A 17,845-nucleotide genomic window follows, 5' to 3' on the forward strand; every position below is an offset into this window, starting at 1 on the left:
TCTGTTGGCAAAAGTGTTTAATAACATTTATCTTTGACCTTCTATCCATTTGCCCTTTCAGTTTATTTGCACCAGCCCTGCAAGTCCATGTGATACAGAGCAATTTAGTGAGTATTTGCTCTGTAAATCAAAACCACCTCAAAGCAGTTTGCAACTATACAGGACTGTACATTTTCTTCAAGCTGTCTTCGGACAACAGGCAAGTGCAACAGAAAGATGTGTGTGTCAATTACAGGGTCAGGTTATTTCTTCTTTGTTGTTTATTTCCCTCATTTGTATTTGAAGAACATCCACTTTATATAACTCAATACCCAGAGAGGAGTATCGAATCAATGAGATAAATATGCAGCTTATGTTTTTGTTAAGAAAGTATGAGAAATTTACTTTTACACTTAACTTACAAACACATATAAAGGAGATTGTGTTAAATAGAATGAATATAAACTATTAATATGTCCTTCTTCTCTTTATTATTCTGTCAAAAGGGTAGAAAGCATCCAGATGTATGCATAGCACTGGCTTAATTCCAAACTCTGTCATCAGATTAGTATTCAACTTAATGTTCAGGGGTTTAGCCATTATAATTAATCATCCCCTAAGTGTAGAAAGATACTTAATACTCTGTCCCTACTCATTATTTAGATTTTTAGTTCTGTAGTGAAGGGTCTCAGAAAAGATTAATTAAGTCAAACACTTTGGGGTAATTCTCCCATCATTGTACAGAGGATTTACATACATAACTGGCATTAGTGTGGGTGAATATTCCTCCTGTAATTCTCTAGAATATCAATGAAACCAATGACTCCCTGAGTGAGTTTGTCTGGCAATAATAATGTACATCAGAATTACCCTAGGGAATGCATCTGATATTTTGCTTTTACTGTTTACCTTTTTTGGATTAAGTAATAACCAATTTTCATACATAAGGCAGTGCATACTACATTTGAGAAAAAATAAAAGCTGATTTTAATTTGGAAAAATAACTAACTCTACCCAGTTACTTCCATATACTCATTGAATCCCAATTATCACTGCTAAAAAAAGTGATAAATTAAAGTTGTGATCTCTAAGATTGCTTATAATTTAAAAATACTCTTCTTCAATATGTAACATATTTGGATCTAAAATGAATCTCAAATATCAGAAATCCAAAAGGCAGAGGGTACAGTTTGCTACTTAGAGTAAATAAAGAGATTACAAATTTTAGTGTTGCCAGTGCTAATTAGAAGTGCTTGAAATCTGTTCTATGCAAAAAGAGAAATTCTTTTCTAATGTTTCTTTTTTTTCATTTATGAAATACACATTCTTGTGTTTAATAATATACATCAGATTCTGTTCCATCAGAGAGAGAAGAATCCATGCGATAATTTGAGACTCAAAATAGCCAAAGCAACTTAAGAAAGAACAAAGCTGGAGACACCACATTCCTGACTTCCAGTGAATTACAAAGCTACAGTAATTTTTAAAATACGGTACAGACATAAAAACTGACATATAGACCAATGGAACAGAGTAGAGAGTCCAGAAATAAACACACCTATATGATCTATTGATCTTTAGCTGAAGTTCTAAGAATAAAGAGTGACAAAGTATGGTGTCTTCAACAAATGGTGCTGGAAAAATCAGACAGCCACATGAAATAGAAGGAAATTGGATCTTTATCTTGCAGCATATACAAAAGTCAACTCAAAATAGGTGAAAGATTTAAACATAAGACCTAAATCTATAAAACTATAAGAATAAAATAGAGCAAAACACCTTCATGACATTAGTGTTGGCAGTTATTTCATGGATATGACACCAAAGGACAAACACAGATGCAAGTGGGATTACAGCAAACTTCAAAGCTTCTGTACAACAAAGAAAACGATCAACACAGTGAAAATGCAACATATAAAATTCATGCAAACCATAAATATAGGAAGGGGTTATTTTCCAAAGCATAAGGAAGTCCTACAACACAATAGCAAACAGCAATGCCCCATATAAAAATGAGCAAAGTACTTGAATAGACATTTCTCCAGCAAAGACACATACACAGCCAAACTGTATAGGAAAAGATGCCCAAGGTCACGAAGCCACAGGGAAATGCACAAAGAGATACTGCGCCCCACATCTTAGAATGGAAATTAAAGGGTAAAAACAGACGAAACAAAGTAGATTAAAAAAAAAACAAAACAGTTAACAGGTACTCACAAAGATGTGGAGAACCTGGAATACTGGTACACTGCTGATAGGAAGGCAAAGTACTGCAGTCATTATGGAAGATAACATGGAGGCTCCTTAAAAATAGAACTGCCGTATTATCTAGAAATGAAAATTCTGGGTATATATCTCCTAAATTCTGGGTATATATATCCTAAAGAATTTAAATCAGTATTTCCATGAGATCTGTACTCCCACATTCATAACAATGTTTTTTATAATAGCCAAGATATGAAATCAACATCAATGTCTACTGATTTATGAATGGAAAAAGAAAACACAATGCAGTTCAACTCTTAAAAAGAAGGAAATTCTCTTTATAATCAACAGGACTAGAAGTAATCTAAATGGCCGTTGATAGATGAATGGATACAGAAGTTGTGGTACACATAAACAATGGAATATTACTCAGCTGAGTAATATTTGAGTCCGATGAAATGAGGTGGATGGACACAGATCCTGTTATACACGGTGAGGTAAGTCAGCGAGACAAAAACAAGTATCATATATTGACATATATATATATATATATATATAAGGAAACTAGAAAAACAGTACTGATGAACTCATTTGCAGGGCAGAAATAGTGACACAAATATAGAGGGCTGTCTTGTGGACACAGCGGGGGAAGGAGAGGGTGAGATGAACTGAGAGTAGAACTGATGGATATATACTACCATGTGTGAAATAGAGAGCTGATGGGAAGCTGTTCTGTTACACAAGGAGTCCAGACTAGTGCTCCATGATGACCTAGAGGGGTCAGAGGCCGTAGCGGGAGAGGATATTTATATGCTTATGGCAGATTTGCATTGTGGTACAGTAGAAGCTTCCCTGGTGGCTCAGATGGTAAAGCATCTGCCTACAATGCGGGAGACCCAGGTTCAATCCCTGGGTTGGGAAGATCCTCTGGAGAAGGAAATGGCAACCCACTCCAGTACTCTTGCCTGGAAACTCCCATGGATGGAGGAGCGTTGGAGGCTACAGTTCATGGGGTTCGCAAAGAGTCGGACACGACTGAGCGACTTCACTTTCACTTTTCACAGTAGAAACCAACACAACATTGTAAAGCAATCATCCTCCAAGTTAAAAAAAGAAAAAGGAAGCCCTGCCATATGCAACAGCATGGAGGAAAGTAGAGGATATTATGCTAAGTGAAATGAGCAAGTCACAAAAAGATAACTACTGTATGACTCCATTTATATGAAGACCCCAAACAGTCAAACTTACAGAAAGAGAGTAGAATGGTAGTTGCCAAGGGAGACAAAAATGGGGAAATGTTCAATGGCTATAAAGTTTTGATTATACAAGATGAATAAATCCTAGAGTTCTGTTATGTGCTCATAGTTAACAGCACTGCACTGTGCCCTGAAAAATTTAAGAGGATAGATCTCATGTGGACTATACTGATCACAGTAAAAAACATAAATAAAAGAAGAGAAGCACAAACAGCTTAACTTTCTAACATTGTATTCCTTATATTATTCCAGGGCCATACAAATAATGTTTTCAAAGGTAGTTCTTCATCCAGATTATTAATTTTCAATACATCAGTGTGCAAAATTCCTATCATAAGAAGACTCTTTCACCCTCAAAATATTTTTCTATGGCTTTGTTTACTTCTATGAAGGTCATTTATCAAATGATAAAACATACATGGGCTTGGAAATGTTTAGATTTTATAGTTGTGACTATATTCTTCAACTAGATACAGGTCTTTTTTTAAGGTTAAAAGAGAACTGCAGATATGGTCTACTCTTGAGTTGATAAATCAAAAAACAAAGTATAAATCAATATTATATTTTAAATGTTAACTTAAAAATCTAAGCAGATGGAATATATTATTGTTCATTTGATTTTCAAATGCTACATTCTTAATTTACCCTAGTTTATCCAGAAGAATCAGCACTTTATTCTCCGAAGAAATCAATTTTATTTAACAGAAGCTCTGGGCAAAAGTTTTCAGAGTATATTTTGCATACATTTGGTCTTACTTACTGAGATCTTTAGTGTTACTGAAATCATATTTACCATGTATGATATAAAATGAGAATGAATTTACTTATAAAAAATTGTCAAAGAGCAGGAATTCTACTCTATGGACAATATAATATGGTTTTACAGATAATGTGTTCAAGTATTTGGGATAGTATTAATGCCATAATAAAGTAAAAGTAGTGTCTCAGTGGTAAAGAGTTTGCCTGCAACGCAGGAGCCTCAGGACGCATGGGTTCTATCCCTGGGTGGAGAAGATGCCCTGGAGAAGAGCGTGCCAACCCATTCCAGTGTTCTTGCCTGGAGGTCGCGTGGACAGAGGAGCCTGGTGGGCTATGGTCCACAGAGTCACAAAGAGTCGGACATGACTGAGTGACTGAATACACACACATTCACAAACACACTCACACACACACACAGAAGAATCAGTGTGCTTGACTAACCAAAGATCATTAAAGATTATTTCAAACTAGAATTCCCAAGTGAAATATCCCTGCTTGGCAGAATTTATTAGGAAAAATGCAACACTTGATAGTTATTTATTTGATGTATATATTTTTCTGCTTGAAAAGATTGTAAACTGTTGAATGCAGTGAATATTACATTTGTTTGATATCCTAAAGCAGGAATTAGGAAACATGTTTCTGTTATGGAAAGGTAATAAATATTTCGAGTTTTTTGGGTCATATCATCTCTGTCTCTTTCAAAATCACTAAACTCTGCCATTTTAGTGCAAAACCACAATTTGAAAACAAGCAAATGTGGTAGTATTTTCTTAATTGTAGGATAATTGCTTTACAATGTTGTGTGGCAGTTTTAATAAAACTTTATCTATAAAAATAGGAAGACAGTTTGGCCTGTGGACAATGGTTTACGAATTCTTCTATGTGGGCATATTGTAGTGCATAATAAACATGGTCTTAAATATAAAACCAGTATAAAGTCTCACTTGCTTTTAAACATTTTTCTACAGTATTAATTCTTTGTCATTTTGTTAATAAATGACAATCTATGGTGTACTTGTTGTTCAGTCACTAAGTTGTGTCTAACCCTTTGCAACCCCTTGTATGGCAGCATGCCAGCCTTTCCAATTCTTCACTATCTCCAGAGTTAGCTCAAATTCATGTGCATTGAGTCAGTGATGCTATCTAACCATCTCATCCTCTGCCACCCTCTTCTCCTTTGCCTTCAATCTTTCCCAGCGTCTGAGTCTTTTCTAATGAGTTCAGTATCAGTTTTGGAGCTTCAGCTTCAGCATCAGTCCTTCCCATGAATATTTAGGACTGATTTCATTTAGGATTGACTGGTTTGAACTCCTGGCTGTCCAAGGGACTCTCAAGAGTCTTCTCTAGCACCAAAATTCAAAAGCATCAATTCTTCAGTGCCCAGCCATATTTATGACCCAACTCTTAGATCCATATGTGACTACTGGAAAAACCATAGCTTTGACTATAGGAGCTTTATTGGCAAAGTGATATCTTTGCTTATTAATACACTATCTAGGATTGTCATAGCTTTCCTTACAAGGAGCAAGCGTCTTTTAATTTCTTGCAGTCACTGTCCCCAGAGATTTTGGAGGCCAAGACAAAAATCTTCCTGCTGCCACTGCTTCCACATTCCCCCCTTCTATTTGCCATAAAGTGATGGGAACAGATACCATGATCTTAGTATTTTGAATGCTAAGTTTTAAGCCAGTATTTTCACCTACCACTTTGACTTTCAAGAGGCTCTTTTGTTCCTCTTCACCGTCTGCCATTAGAGTGGTTTCATCAGCATATGTGATGTTGTTGATGTTTCTCCCGGCAATCTTGAGTCCAGCTTGTGACTCATCCATCGTGGCATTTTGCATGACATACCCTGCATATTAGTTGTACTATGAATATTAAAATCCACTTAGAAATTAACTATTGACCATATTTTATTTATAAGCTAATATCTGTCATATAAAAACACAAACATGTATGTAAGAAGGCCAACAGTAGCAGTGGAGTCATAGTGTAATACGGCAATTTTGTTTCTGATTTTGTCAAATTGCAGCAATGCGCATTACGTTTATTTTTATAACAAAGCTAACCATTTTAATAACACAGTAGATTGAGATTGTTCTACATGACTTAGTTATGCATGAAAATTAATACAGCTGCTCATGGTTTATTTATTGGAGAAATTTTTAAAAAATGCATGAAAGATACCTTATACTAAGAAAACTACTGGTTGTAATTTTTTTAACAGTGATTTTTTCCATTCAATTATTTCAGCAGATATAATTGCAGCCTCTGATATCCTATCACAATGATTTAGGACTTTAATCATTTTTATTGGTGGAAAACTTGTACAGATTTTCAGCACTTTCACAGCACTATGTGAAGATAGCAGTAAGATTACACGTGATAAAGTTAACACAGTTTTGTTATTGTAAGTCAGAAGCAAAGATTACTGGGTCCTGAATTTAATAACTTAAAAGGTTTTAATTATGTGGAGAAGCCCCTACAGAATGTTGAACTTTTCTTTTTTTATGATTATTAGGTTAGAACAATAGAACTCAGAAAGCTGTATCAGAAAAGATCATTGTAAAATTATGGAAATGAAAAAATGAAATACATTTTAAGTGCTCTTCTACACTGTGCTAATATTCAGTATATTATAGATATAATAATGTTATGAAGAGCATGTGTTTTAAAAATTGACATATCCACACATGCTTATTTCTATGTCTAGATATTTACTTTGATCTCTAATTCATCATTACAAAATACTCATATACCAGATGTTGATTGCTCATTTAGAATTATAATTCCTAAAAGGAATACCTGAATTAAACTTCTTAAGCTTAAGAAAAGTATGTTTTTTTCTTTAGTGGAAGATGGAACCTCTAAAAGTCACTCTCATTTTCCAAGATTTTTTAATGACTCTAAAAAATAAATGTAGGAATTAACATAGCAGTTATGATCATTTAAATTTTACATAACAATCTGACTTGTGTGGCTTGCAGTAACAAAAGAATTTTGTCCTAAGAGTATAGGAGTCAGAACTTGAGTAGATTAAAAGATTGAATATTCATGAAAATGGCTTCCTCACTTGACCTCTTGCCTGTTTGTTTCTCTTCTGTATGTTCTTCATGTACTGCGTTCTTCTTTATTTGTGAAAGTGAAAGTTACTCAGTCGTGTCCAGCTCTTTGCAACCCCATGGACTGTAGCCTTCCAGGCTCTTGGGTCCATGGGATTCTCCAGGCAAAAATATTGGAGTGTGTTGCCATTTCCTTCTCCAGGGGATCTTTAAAACCCAGGGATCAAACTCAGGTTTCCTGCATTGCAGGCAGATTCTTTACCATCTGAGCCACCAGGGAAGCTCTTCTTTGTTTATATGACAGTTTTTTGTTGTTGTTACCGAGAGAGGCTGTATTTACATGTTCTCAGTTTCATCCTTAGAAAGATACTGGTCCAAAATCTAGAGCCCACGTTCAGATCATCTCAGCTCCTACCGCCTTTGTGCTGATTAATTGGCCTTGCAAGTAGGTGGGGTCATGTCCCAGGACATGCTTTTGATAGACACGTGTGGGTCAGGAGAGGTCAGCCACTACTGGACATGATGTGTGGTAACTGGATGGTTTGCACAAATAAAAACAAAAACAAAAAAACCCAGTAAGTGTTCTTCAACATAGCGTGCATTCTTAAAAAAAAAAAAAAAAAAACTTTTAGACCTTCCAAAATTCAAAGCAAAAATATAAATGAAAAACTCTCATCACTCCTCATGTTTATTAGGTGAAGAAATAGCCTGTTTTTCCATAAAACTTCCTGAGGCATTTCAAGAATGTCTTCAAGAATGACATTCAAGAATGTCTCAGATTCCTTAAAAATTATGACATACATAGCTTTTCTCACTTGACTCTCTAATGTAACAGATAATGTTACTGCATTTCTGAGCATGCAACCATTTTTCTGCAATTCTTGCCAAATCTTATTGTTAATGATATAGTCTTAATATACAATGGAAAGTTGTATTTTTATTATTATTTTATTCAGTATTTTAAATTAAGTGAGTTTTGGTTTCTTTGATCTCAAACAAGTGAGAACTCTATTTCCTAAAGAACTTCACTGGAAAATATTGGACTCTTCATGTCCAAGGTCATTTTTAGTCTTCATCTTACTTCATGTCGTTTATCTCTGTTAAGTAGGTTCTCAATATGTTTACTTGTTTCCCAAAATGTATCTTCACCCATTTGATTTCCTACCTATGAAACCTCAATGTCTTGTTAATCTAATTACATCAGACACAGTATTTAATCCCTGGATCCTCGTACTTTTCTCCACCCTCCTTTGGTAAACTCATCCAAACTTTTGGCTTCAACTCATTTAGATGCTGAAAATTCTAAAATTTATATGTCCACCCAATTTCTTTCTCATGAACTAGTATATATAAGACATCCGTGAGTGTATAATGATAATATATATTTCTGTTTTATTTAATGCATCTAAATACATTACTTTCAAATATGGAATTGTTCTCTAAAAATTCCATTTTGTGTCATGCTTATTATGTTTAACTAAACTGAGATCATTTTCTTTTGACAACAAAAAAGACTTCTGAAAGTACCTTATGGTTGCTACAGAATATTTCATCTCAATATACTTTATTTTGTTCATTTAAAATATTACTGTTAGAGGTTATATATGAAGTGTTGCCATATTTTTATACCATGATCAAAGTTGCAAAAAATGTTCTTTGAGATTTAGAAATCAAAAATTCTTAGAAACTAAATTGATATATTATGTAAACATTTTATATTAAGGTGTACATTTTTAAGACATTTCAACATATTATTCAGTTGCCCTCATATAACTGAGTAACAGTAATAGTAGTATCAATAGTATATGAGAGTGCCAAAAACCTCATAAAAATTCATGGACAAGTATTAATACTTCTAACAGTTAAAGAATTAAGTTATTTTGTTGTCTGGTCTGAATTTCATTGATTATTATTGAGCTTGAAGGTTTTTGCATGTGTCTTGGAAAGTGTTTTAAAATTTCTGCACCTGATTATTAAGAATTCTGACATGCCTTAGATTTTGTTCTAACTACAAACTAATATATTAGCTGGTCATAGTTCTCTGGATGCTCACAGTAGACAGCAGACTCCTGACTTACAGCGTCAAGAAACTGAGAAAACCAAACAGGATGAACTCAAACAAATCCATACCAATGCACATCATTAATCTTCTGAAAATGAAGAAAAAAATCTTGAAAGCAGCCTGAAAAAAAGTGACAACTCATCTATAAGAAAAACAATTATAATGGCAATGGATTTATCATCATAAATCATGGAGCTCATAAGAAGGAGGCATGATGTTTTCAGACCTTGAAAGAAAGGAGCTCTTAACCCAGTATCCAATATCCAATAAAGTATCCTTTAGGGATGGATAGGAAATCGAGACATACCCAGATGTAGGAAAACTGAATGAATTTTGTTGCCAAGCTCATTCTAAAATGTATACGTGGTAAAAGGACCTAGAATAATACTTAAGACAATCTTATTAAAGAAGAACAATGTGGAAAGAATGACTTAATATTCAGCTTTACTATAATCTGCATATGATACTTTACATACTATATGCGTATTATATATAGTATATAGACTATATACTATAGAGACTATATGTACTCTACTATTCTATATGCTATATATATTATACTGTGTGCAACTTGTCTTTTCTCTCTGGAAGCTCTTAGAATTGTTTGTCTATGTCCAGTGTTCTGAAATTCTATGATGATGGATTAGGTGTGGGGTTGATTTGTTTTGCCATCAGTGTGCCCTTTCAACCTGGAGACTTTCTTCACTTCAGGATAATTCAATACTTTAAAATAATTTCAGTGATTCTTTCTTCCCTTTTGAGTCTCTGTTCTTTTTTGTGGAGCTCTCACTATTCAGAGGGGCTTCTCAGGTGGCTCAGTGGTAAAAAAATTCTCCTGCAGTGCAGGAGACTCGGGAGACACAGGTTCGATCCCTGGGTTGAGAAGATCCCCTGAAGGAGGGAATAGCAACCCACTCCAGTACTCTTGCCTGGAGAATCTCATGAGAGGAGCCTAGTGGGCTATCGTCTGCTGCTGCTGCTGCTAAGTCGCTTCAGTCATGTCTGACTCTGTGTGACCCCAGAGACGGCAGCCCACTAGGCTCCCCCGTCTCCAGGACTCTCCAGGCAAGAACACTGGAGTGGGTTGCCATTTCCTTCTCCAATGCATGAAAGTGATCGTCTACAAGGTTGAAAAAAAAAAATCAGGCACAAGTGAAGGGACTGAGCATGTGTGCATACATCTGCAGTACTTAGGGCAGTGTGGTACTGACTAAGGGGTGGATACTTAGATGAAAAGCTAAATTAGCAAAATCAATAATAGATTCACACAATTCTTCCCAACTGATTTTTTTTACATAGTTGCAAAAACAATTCAAGGAAGGCAAAATAGACTTTCAACAAATAGCTGGAGCAACTGGACATGCATAGATAAAAAAAAAAAAAAAAAGTGAACCTTGGCTTAAGTTCCACTCCTTACAAAAAAACTAATTCAAGCAGTATTATGGAATTTAATGCAAAACTCAAAATTTTATGAACAGATAGGAGGAAATCTTTGTGACATAGGACTAAGTAAAAAATTCTTAGACTTAGCAGGATGTAAAAACAAGCTGCTGTGTGGGAAAATATTTGCAAACTTACTTATCTAACAATGAATAAGCATGTAAAATATAAAAAGAACTCTCAAAATTCAACAATAATAAAGCAAACTATCCATTTAGAGCAAGGCAGAAGTCACAAAGAGCAATTCCCCTGAAGAAGATATGCAGATGGCAAATGAGCTCATGAAAAGATGTTCAGCATCATTAGCTGTTAGGGAAATGTGAATTAAAATCACAATGAAATACCAGCACACACCTATTGGAATGACTAAGATAAGAAAAAAAAAGTGACAGCATCTAATGATGACGTGGATGGAGAGGAACTGAATCATTCATATATTGCTACTGAGACTGCAGAGTGATACAGCCACTCCAGGAAGCAGTATGTCTCTTTCTTAAAGCACTAAATATACACCCCCAGGGGCACACCTCAGTATTTATCCCAGAAAAGTGAAGACTTAGTTTGGCGCAAAACCAGTACACAAATGTTCAGGAAGCTTTATCCACAATAACCACAAACTGGAATCAACCTAGATGCCCTTCAATGAATAAATGATTGAACAAACTATGGGTTAGCCATTCCATAGACTCCTACTCAGCAATATAAAGGAACGGATGGTTGATGCACATAAAAATCTGGAAAGATCTCCAGAAAATTTGCCGAGTGATAAAGTCAGTCACAGAAGGCTTTGTACTCTATGTATACAATGTTGTCTAAATGACCAAAGTCTAGAAGTAGAGAATGCTTTAGTGGTTTCAGATGGGTTAAGGAGAAGGCAGACAAGTTATGTTATGGGAGACAAGTAGGTGAGGCTATAAAATGTTACACGAAGGATCCTTTGTATGATGGGAACCTGTGTGTTTCGATTGAATGAATGTCAATATTCTAGTTGGTATATAGTGTTACGTATTGTGTCGTGGTTTTGAAGATGCTACCATTTGGAGAAACTGGGTAGGGATTATTCAGGGTCTCTCTCTCTATTTAATAAATAATACAATTAATCTGTGAGTCTACAATTGTGTGCATGTGTTCTCGGTTGTTCAGTCATGCCTGACTTTTTGCAACCCCATGGACTGGAGCCTGCCAGGCTCCTCTGTTCATGGAACTTTCCCAGAAAGAATACTGAAGCTGCTTGACAATGTCTATCCCAGAGGATCTATCTCCCAGACGCAAGAGTTGAACCTGCATCTTCTGTGTCAGATGGATTCCTCACCACTCGCCACCTGGAAAGCCAAAGTGCGTGCACAACTATATCCCAGGAAATGTTTCAAAAAGTCAGAAGAGAAGTATTTAAAACTTCATGACTGTTTTAAGACATATATTTCATCTAGATCTACCGTACACCAGAAAAATAAAAATAAAGATTAAGATGTAACTCATTTAACTAGCTAGATACAAAATTTATGTATCTTCTGTGTAGACAACAGTGAGATAGAAGATGAAGTTAGCAGATAAAATTTTTAGAAATAGACATAACATCAACAAACTTTAAAAGATGCTCCTGAAGGACACAAAGAGTAATAAGTAAAAAAATTATTGTATAAACTGAAAATGAAGACTCAGTATATTTTAAATGATATAATTTTTCCTAAATTATTTCTATATTTTATCTAATTCTAATGAAAATCCCAACTGATTTTAAATGCTAATTTATTTTTGGATTTCTTAGACAAGATAAATAAGAATGAATCCCAGAATGAAGGATAAGAAGAAAAAAATTCAATCTAACTAATATTAAGTATTGGAAAATTTGGTATGTTAAGAGAAACATGATAAATATAGTTTATTAAATATATATTAAGAAGAATATAATAAATATAATTTATTAAGTAAATAGCAGATAATAGCTAAGTTGAAAAATATTTTTTAATTTCTACTCTTGCATGCATGCATGCTAAGTTGCTTCAGTTGTGTCCAACTCTGTGCGACCCTATGGACACAGCCCACCAAGCTCCTCCGTCCACAGAATTCTCTAGGCAAGAATACTGGAGTGGGTTGCCATTTCCTTCTCCATAATTTGTATAAAAAGACAGTCTAAAAGTGTTGGATAATTAAACAAAAGAAAAGCACCATTAAGGTACAATAAAATAGACCATCTAATATTAATTCAGAATTTCAGTAGTTAGACCCATATCCACAGCATACATACAAATCTTAGAAAGTTTACACGAAGCTCATTAATATATTTAAGCTATATAAATAGTATACCTGTATAATGCAACTTTAAAAAAAATAATGACAACTCGAGACAGCTGACCATTTGATGTTTCTGTCAGTTGCTGCTGGGTAACAAGCTACCCTCAGACCTCAGAGCTCACTCAGCAAGGATTAGTGCTCACACCCATACAGCCTCAGCTTGCATCTGGACAAGCTAACTCAAGCAAGGTTGCCGGGGGGAGAGGGGAAGCTCTGCTTCCACCTGCAGCACCAGCTAGGTTTGGCTGCCGGCCAAGGGTGAGCTCTGGTCTTTGTATGTGTTCTATGTGGTGGTCGGGTTGAAAGTACAATGCTAACTGTGGGAAACCACTTCTAACTGTAGATCAAACAATTCCAGACCAGTCTTGTAAGCGAATTTGCGTTCTCCACTCTATGAACTCATCCTTGGCCAAAACAAACTACATTGACAAGGACCAATTCCAGGGGTGGAGATGTCCACCATCTCATGATGTGGCAAGAACCAGGTTTTTGATATATAACCTAATAAGTGAAAAGCTGGGACTAACAATTCAATTTTTGTCAGTAATGTTGGTGTTTACAATTCATATGGGATTAAAAAGGAACTTTTCTTGTACATAAGAATCTTCTACAAATCCATTAAAATGAAATTGAAATCAAGATAAAAACTAATGAAGGGTATGAATAAACAATTTTTAAAAAATAAGCAAGCATGCTTTATTATATACAGTTAATCTACCTCACTTATAATAAGATAAAAGTGAATTAAATTTGGCAAAGTGACAAAAATGAAAACAAAATCGCAATGTACTGCTGAGGCGTTTTCATGCATTACTGATGGTCATGCAAATAGTGTATCTACAGAAGGCAACTTACATATATTTTGACACACACACACACACATACACACACACACATATATATAAAACCTGCCTGCCAATGCCAAAGTAAGAGAGGCAGTTTCAATCCCTGGGTTAGGAAGATCCCCTGGAGGAGGGCATGACACCCCACTCCAATATCCTTGCCTGGAGAATCCCATGGACAGAGGAGCCCAGTGGGCTACAGTCCATGGGGTCTCAGAGTTGGACACGACTGAAGGGACTTAGCACATATGTGCATTTTCTATTTACTTTTAATTGGGGGATAATTGCCTTACAATGTTGTATTGGTTTCTGCCACACATCAACATGAATCAGACATGGGTATACATATGTGCCCTCCCCCTTGAAACTCCCTCCCAGCTCCCACTGCATCCCATCCCTCTAGGGTGACATACATATTTGAATGTATATTTTACCTATATATTTTACTTGTATATATTTAAAGTGGCCTCAACCTTTGACCTAGCAGTTCTATTTCTTTAACAGTTCTATTTGTCCTACAAGTGAAAAATTGCACACAAAGCCATTCATGGAACAGTTTACAAGAGTAGAAGACTGAAAACAACTAAAATGACTATCAAATTGAGATTTCTATAAATCATATTGTATCTATGCAAGTATACTCAGCCTTTAGAGAGAATTAGTCTTCTTTACATACTACTGGGTGACCTCTGTGACATGTTACAAGGAAAAATATAGGATGGAGAAATAGAGTTTATGATATCCTCACATTTCTGTAGGAAAAAGAAAAACATACAACAGGATTCTGCTTGTGGGAGATTTTGCAAATATGCAAATATGAATGAAAAATAAATAAATAAATGTGTTTTCCCAGGAAAGGAAAACCTGGAAGTAATTTATAGCTGTTATTGAGATAGAAGTTTTAAAACCCCAACACTCCCATCAGTAGCACTCTGAAAAGCAAGGATGCCATTTTTTAACATTCAAGGAAAATGTATCAGTATATTTACAGATTAAGATTGAAGTTTAGAACTTGTGGTAGTTTTCTGTTCCCTATCCATATTAGCTTGAAAACTCCGAGATGGCTTTAGTACATTCATAATGTATGTGTTCAACAATGAAAATTTGAGACTTAATATGTAAATTTCTTCAGGAAAATCATCATTCTTTTTCATTTTCTTTGAAATTACCCAGGATTACTCCACTGATGATTTTGATAATGATGACAATCCTGATTATAATAATTTCCTTGTTATCTTCCAGCTTTAAAAATCATCTGCTCCAAAACTGAATAATATTCTAATTCCTTCATCATAAATGTTATCTTCTAAAGATGTCAAATACAGCAATTGAAAGGAAACCTTAATAAGGATAATTATTTTCTTGTTGGGGAATTTCCTCTCTTCAGATCTATGGATCAATTTTCTTGAAAGAGGAGGGACATGATGAACTAATTCATCTCCTATTTTAAAACTACAGTTTTTCATTGGCATATTAAAATGTAAAATACATTTCAGCCAAGCACTTGCTTCGTCTTAAGAGGTTATGTTTTTTAACAGAACTCTGCCAGTACAACCTGACATAGCTTAATTTTTTTAGATATTTATGTCACAAAGTCTAAATGAAGTCAAAGCAGCTTGGTCTGGTTACATCTACAGTGTATTACAGAAAAATTTAAGGAACATATCAAGTCATTTACAAATAATTAAGGATGACTGAGAAGTCGGAATTTTCCTGTGGATTAAGTCATATGTCAACAACTGTATTTTTAAGAAATTTATTGATGCTTTTTATGCCTTAGTTTTCTCATCTACAAAGTCTGAATAAGGAGAATTCTTTTTTAGGCTTATGGGAACTAAACAAAAATCATTACACTAGTGAATGAGGAGAAAATGATTGTTAGTTATATTTGCTTCTGCTAAAATTTTTATAAAATGTTATTAGGAAACTTAAAGATTAGCCTTGTTTTATTCTTATCTCAAGAAGAAAGTTTGTAAATGTTGGCATATTAAGTCTTAATATGGGCTTCCCTGATGGCTCAGACAGTAAAGAATCCGCCTGCAATGCAGGAGACCTGGGTTCCAGCCCTGGGTCAAGAAGATCCCCTGGAGGAGGGCACAGCAACCCACTCCAGTATTCTTGCCTAGAGAATCCCATGGACAGAGGAGCCTGGCAGGCTATAGTCCATAGGATGGCAAAGAGTTGGTACACGACTAAGCTAAGCATGTAGGGCTTCCTTATAGTTGGTAAAGAATCCACCTGCAATGCAGGAGACCCCTGTTCGATTCCTGGGTCAGGAAGATCCCCTGGAGAAGGGATAGGTTACCACTCCAGTATTCTTGGGCTTCCCTGTGGCTCAGCTGGTAAAGAATCCACCTGCAATAAGGGAGACCCAGGTTCAATCCCTGGGTTGGGAAGATCCCCTGGAGAAGGGAAAGGCTACCCACTCCAGTGTTCTGGCCTGGAGAATTCTATGAACTGTACAGTCCATGGGGTTGGCAATGAGTTGGACATGACTGAGCTACTTTCACTATCACTCACTAAGTCATAATAAGTAGTGTTTGTGAACCGTGAACTTCCTGATGTTCAAGCTGGTTTTAGAAAAGGCAGAGGAACCAGAGATCAAATTGTCAACATCTGCTGGATCATAGAAAAAGCAAGAGAGTTCCAGAAAAACATCTATTTCTGCTTTATTGACTATGCCAAAGCCTTTGGACTGTGTGGATCACAATAAACTGGCAAATTCTGAAAGAGATGGGAATACCAGACCACCTGATTTGCCTCTTGAGAAATCTGTATGCAGGTCAGGAAGCAACAGTTAGAACTGGACATGGAACAACAGACTGGTTCCAAATAGGAAAAGGAGTTTGTCAAGGCTGTGTATTGTCACCCTGTTTATTTAACTTATATGCAGAGTACATCATGAGAAACACTGGACTGGAAGAAACACAAGCTGGAATCAAGACTGCTAAGGAGAAATATCAATAACCTCAGATATGCAGATGACACCACCCTTATGGCGGAAAGTGAAGAGGAACTCAAAAGCCTCCTGATGAAAGTGAAAGTGGAGAGTGAAAAGGTTGGCTTAAAGCTCAACATTCAGAAAACGAAGATCATGGCATCTGGTCCCATCACTTCATGGCAAATAGATGGGGAAACAGTGGAAACACTGTCAGACTTTATTTTTCTGGGCTCCAAAATCACTACAGATGGTGACTGCAGCCATGAAATTAAAAGACGCTTACTCCTTGGAAGGAAAGTTATGACCAACCTAGACAGCATATTCAAAAGCACAGACATTACTTTGCCAACAAGATTCGTCTAGTCAAGGCTATGGTTTTGCCTGTGGTCATGTATGGATGTGAGAGTTGGACTGTGAAGAAGGCTGAGTGCCGAAGAATTGATGCTTTTGAACTGTGGTGTTGGAGAAGACTCTTGAGAGTCCCTTGGACTGCAAGGAGATCCAACCAGTCCATTCTGAAGGAGATCAGTCCTGGGATTTCTTTGTAAGGAATGATGCTAAAGCTGAAACTCCAGTACTTTGGCCACCTCATGCGAAGAGTTGACTCATTGGAAAAGACTCTGATGCGGGGAGGGATTGGGGGCAAGAGGAGAAGGGGACGACAGAGGACGAGATGGCTGGATGGCATCGCTGACTCAATGGAAGTGAGTCTGAGTGAACTCCGGGAGTTGGTGAGGGACAGGGAGGCCTGGCGTGCTGCGATTCATGGGGTCACAAAGAGTTGGACACAACTGAATGACTGATCTGATCTGATCTGATTACTTTAAAATAATTGAGTAATGGATTCTGCCTTTATAACTTTCAGAGTCCCTTAATATGGATGTATGGATAGATTCTTTATTAACTTAGCAAATCAGTACACTACAATGTTTATATTTCACCTTTCCAGCTACCTCACAAAGTCTTTTTATTACCAATACTTTGATCTGTTCTTTGAATTA

At 35.9% G+C, this 17,845-nt stretch overlaps 1 non-coding gene across 1 annotated transcript; it reads left to right on the forward strand.

Moving 5' to 3' along the window:
* The first annotated feature begins 3,033 nt into the window (after positions 1-3,033).
* TRNAC-ACA (transfer RNA cysteine (anticodon ACA)) lies at positions 3,034-3,105 on the forward strand. Its single transcript has one exon. It is a non-coding gene; the product is annotated as a tRNA-Cys (tRNA).
* The last annotated feature ends 14,740 nt before the right edge of the window (positions 3,106-17,845 follow it).

The sequence above is a fragment of the Bos indicus genome, chromosome 12 (genome assembly GCF_029378745.1).
Source record: "Bos indicus isolate NIAB-ARS_2022 breed Sahiwal x Tharparkar chromosome 12, NIAB-ARS_B.indTharparkar_mat_pri_1.0, whole genome shotgun sequence".
NCBI classification, from domain to species: Eukaryota; Metazoa; Chordata; class Mammalia; order Artiodactyla; family Bovidae; genus Bos; species Bos indicus.